The sequence below is a fragment of the Salvelinus sp. IW2-2015 genome, linkage group LG13, assembly GCF_002910315.2.
Source record: "Salvelinus sp. IW2-2015 linkage group LG13, ASM291031v2, whole genome shotgun sequence".
Taxonomy (NCBI): Eukaryota; Metazoa; Chordata; class Actinopteri; order Salmoniformes; family Salmonidae; genus Salvelinus; species Salvelinus sp. IW2-2015.
Window position 1 is genome coordinate 49,278,881 of NC_036853.1, and position 4,810 is coordinate 49,283,690.

The following is a 4,810-nucleotide window of genomic DNA, read 5'->3' on the forward strand; positions in this document are numbered from 1 at the left end:
TAATAAAAAAATCCATAAAGATACTGTCTCACATTGTTTTTCAAAAGATTGGTTGGATATGATTCTTTCATTTCATTTAATTGATTAACTTCCTCCATACATACACACACAAATTGTCTCCATTGTATACACACAACACACACACACACACACACACACACACACACACACACACACACACACACACCACACACACAGACAGACAGACAGGACAGACAGACAGACAACAGACAGACAGACAGACAGACAGACAGACAAGACGACAGACAGAAGACAGACAGACAGACGAGACAGACAGACAGACAGACAGACAGACAGACAACGACAGACAGACAGACAGACAGACAGACAGACAGACAGACAGACAGACAGACAGACAGACAGACGAGACAGCACAGACAGACAACACAAACCTCCCGATTCCCAAAACGTCCCACTTTGATCTAGTATTGGTAAAAGGTCACTTGGGGGAGCTGTTTTGTCCCTTTGAAAGAAAAGCAGGAGAACGAACAAGTGGTTTCAACAAGTGGTTTTACTGTCTTGTACCACCATTGGAGACCCTGGTCCTACTTCGAACACAACACTACTTTTTCAGTACGCAAAGGTCAATCAAAGGTCAGTCGTCAGGATGTAGAATCAGATTATAGACGTTGTCCTTTGTAAGAAACCAGAAGGCTTTTTTTCTATTAGTCCAGACGTGTTGTAGTGGTATGCGTATGTAAACACATTTTCTTCTTTTTAAAATATTTTTCCGAAAGCAAATTCAGGAAGTCATTTAAAAAAAAAAAACTTTTTTTCCTTTCACAAAACCGAGAGTTTTGACTTTTTTTCTCTCTTTCAAGAGAGTCCACAGTCCATTCAACGCTGTATAGCACGGACAAACATTTGCGTCAGTTGGAGCCGTTTGTTTGATTTTCAGGCCCCACAGTGGTAGTATTAGGTTTAGGTTCAGTTTGAGATATTTCTACATTTTACTGTTTGTTTCAGCTAGTCGGCGCTAAACACAGCACAAGCCTGGACCCTCCCCTTTTTAGAGAAAGAGGGGAGGCGAGGGAGGTTTGGGTGGAATTTAGAGGGGTAGTCTCTTTGGTGGGCCAGTGCCGAGGATTCTGTCTGTTACCTCTTCCCTATTTCGCTCTGCCTGAGGAACTGGATGTTTTAGCGGAGTCTGCTAGCTCGGGGTACTGCTCTATGGAGAGGACTAGTACCCATCGTAGCCCAGCACCTTCCCTCCGCTCAGCAGCTGCCTCTTTCTCCCCTCCGTCCACACCTCACTCCTCCTCCCCCTCCCTCACCCGTTGTTGCTCCCTGGACCAAGCACTCGACAACGCCTTCTGCCTGGCCTGCTCCAGCACACGCGCCTTCTCCTCGTCCAGAGTCATGCCGTAGCGCACGTGGAGCGCTAGAGCGCCGTACTGCAGCTCCACGTCGCGAAGCGCCGAGTTCTGCCGTTCACCACGGTGGTGGACTGAGACACAGTCACGTTGACTCCGTTCTCCAGCGACTTCCTCCCGCTTGTCAGCCTCAGCGCTCCCAGGTCGCTCTCCGGTAGGCTGGTCTTGATGAAGTAGTGCGTGTCGCGTCCCTCCACCGTGAAGTGTAGGTCCTCCAGGTAGAACGCATTGTTGAGGACGGCGGCGACCTTGATGCAGTCCTCGTTGGCGATATTCAGAGYGTTGGTGACCACACGGCCCTGCGTCACCGCCAACATAACACCCTTACCGATCAGCGACTTGGCGGTGGCGAACCACAGCCAGGGTTTCTCCCGGTTGGAGTGCCGGCGGCTCAGCTGGATCTCCGGCATCCTCTCGAAGGACAGGAAAGCCTTGGCTTGCCGGGTCACTTCCTGTTGCACCCCCGAGATGGACTGATGGAAGGAAAGAGGGAGGAGTCAGAGAAGGGGGAGAAGAGAGGGAGGAGAGAGAGAAACGTCTAAGTTACACAGATATCAAATCAGAACTCTCTCTCCTTAACGGACACTCCTATGGGGTTGTTCAGTTTGTAAAGCCTGTTGTGTTTCTTTACCCACGGGGCACACTGTGGTTAAATCCACGTTGTTTCCATGTCATTTCAATGAAATTACGCTGAATCAACGTAGAATAGATGTTGAATTGACGTCTGTGCCCAGTGGGTGGCTAATCCCCTAGTACTGTGTTACCTCAATAAAAACAAAATTATTCTCCAAAAAACAAGGGACAATATGAAACCAAATCCCAGATTGACATGGTGAAGAAGTGTTCCAGCTCCAGTCATTCAAAGGTTCCTTTTCTTCTAGAAATGTCCAATATATATGGAGACAAAACAACRGAATTTTGTTTTAGCAAGAAAAAGGATCACAGGGAGAACTATGTTAGTTTGTTATGAGAAAAAACCCAATTGCAACGACAACAAAAAAGTAGTTTTTCAGATCAACGCTTAGTTTTTTAAAAAGAAATATGGAATTGTTGGGTTTGTGAGGAGCAACAGCACAGCTTGTTAATTTCACAGAGAGAAGAAGAAGAAGCGACAGTCATGGCAACGTAGTTAAACCAATAAGGGACTCATTTGCACTTCAAATACGTATGKATAACGACTTTATTTAAAGACAAACCGGAGGATGATTCAGCTGCGGTATAATTGGTGTGTATGTGTGTGTGTCTGTGATTTCTCTGTACTTTGTAGCCGTGGGTGAACTGTGGACCACCCTGAACGCTGTTGGTCTCTTCTTCACTGGCGTTGCGTCTTAACAAGCTAAATCAACACGGTTGGTCTTCCAGCCAGCTGTGCTGTGAGATTGTGGTCGTAGTTTCAGTTCCTCAGTATAACCACAGTACGGAAATGAGAGTGGAGATAACAAGCTGAGGTTAATAAATCCCAGAGAGAGGTGGAGGGATATGAYAGTAGAGATAGAGGGTAAATAAACTAGACTAGAGGGAGGAAGGCGGAGGCATACGTCGAACCGGAATGTTGTAATAAACCAGAATRAGGCGGAGGGATATGACAGTGGAGATAGAGGGTAAATTAACCCCAGAGAGAGGCGGATAGTACGATAGCGGCGATATAGAATAAGTAAGCGGAAGGAAGGGATAGGGGAGGATGGATGGGTGGAGGGAGGGAGGGAGGTAGGAAGGCGGAGGGATACTACATACCGGCAGGTCGTCCCAGAGCTGGCTCTTCTTCATCTCCAGGGACGGCTGTGTGAGGTCGAACTTGGGGATGGGGAACCCGGGGATGGCGTTGTGAAGGTGGAACCCAAACGTCACCAGCCAGATATTGACATCTGCAACCATGGAAAAGTGAATTACATTGTGACCATGAGAGAATAGACCACTGAGGGAAATGATGTCCCAACGTTTCAGATTAGGATAGGACAAACTGKATTGTCCCGAGGGGAAAATAGTCATTTCGAGTCATACCTTTCATGTTTAGCCAGAACTATWATCATGTGGAAAGGGTAACTGCTGAAAACAATAGCAATATCATKGTGATGCATAGCAATGAGGTAATATGCCACCGCTAGACAATTACTAAAGTTCACAGCCATAAAATATTCATACTAATAGTCTATTCACAATAGACTGTTTATCTATGGTCATCATGCAATGACAACATGTCCCTACTGTATTGCCGTAACAGGCCTTAYCGTTCTACATGGCAAGGTGCCAGACAAATATAATGAGACCATGGTTCTGTGCATTGCAGTACATTGGTTTGTATCTGCTTGGCTAAGCTGTAGGGAGTAAATCAGAGTGCATTATAGGTCGCATCACAGTCTCTTATCTGTGATGCACTCCATTTGTGACATACTCGTTCTTCTATAAACCATCGAGAAGGTTTATGTCTTACGTAAGCTATAGGCAGTCAACTAGAGTGAATTCACCGTCTCCCACCTGTGACGTACTCCTTGACCTCGTGAACTTTGCTGACAGGGTTGTTGTTCCGGAACATGTACAGGTTGAAGACCTTCCTACTTTCCCTTTAGACTTTATGGGTACTGCATTCATCAGTAAAAATGTTGGAATCTGATTGGAAATTTATCGGTAGGCGATGCCATCTCACGCTAAACTTACATAACGACTGCGCCCTCAAATGAACAATGCTACGATTCCCTATGTAGTAAGCAGTACGTTGTCTTAGGCTCCTACAGCCTTCATGGGCCGCTGGTCAAATGTATTTGCACTAATACATAGTAATGGAACAGGGTTGCCATTTCAGACGTAACCATGCCAACTCTCCACTCCCCCCCCCCCCTCCCGCCGCTATGTAGTTAGTCAGCTATTACCTCTGCTGTTTTGTGGGCTAAGTGTGATAATGTGTACTATCACGCTAAGGATAGCCACTTTAGTATTTGGTCGTTACACATTTTTAGGTAGGACATAGATTCCCTACACTTAACTCCACACCACACACACAAACACACACAAACACACACAACCCACACACACAAGTCGTGGCCACACACAAAACACACACAACCACACACAACACACAACACACACACACACGACACACACCTCCACAAATGGTCCATTTCTTCTAGCTAACTCTCTTGTACGCACAATAGACTACTCTAACATTAGCAGCCAATAAATTATGGACTTGGTTCTTTTACCAATAGGGTTAATCTTCTGTATACCACCCTACCTTGTCACAACACAAGTGACTGGCCTCAAGGCCGCACTGTAACGTGTGCTGGGAGGCCGTACGAAGAAAGCTTCTGAGGGAAGAGCTGACATCTAAAGTATTAATATAACCACAAGGAACAAAACAACAAACACAACGAGACTTCCTTGTTGGAGTAAGATCAGAGTAACAAACATCGCAAAACACA

General features: G+C 46.0%; 1 pseudogene; it reads right to left on the reverse strand.

The window, feature by feature from the left end:
• Window positions 1-423: 423 nt before the first annotated feature.
• Window positions 424-3,933, reverse strand: LOC111971609 (teneurin-3-like; annotated as a pseudogene).
• Window positions 3,934-4,810: the final 877 nt, after the last annotated feature.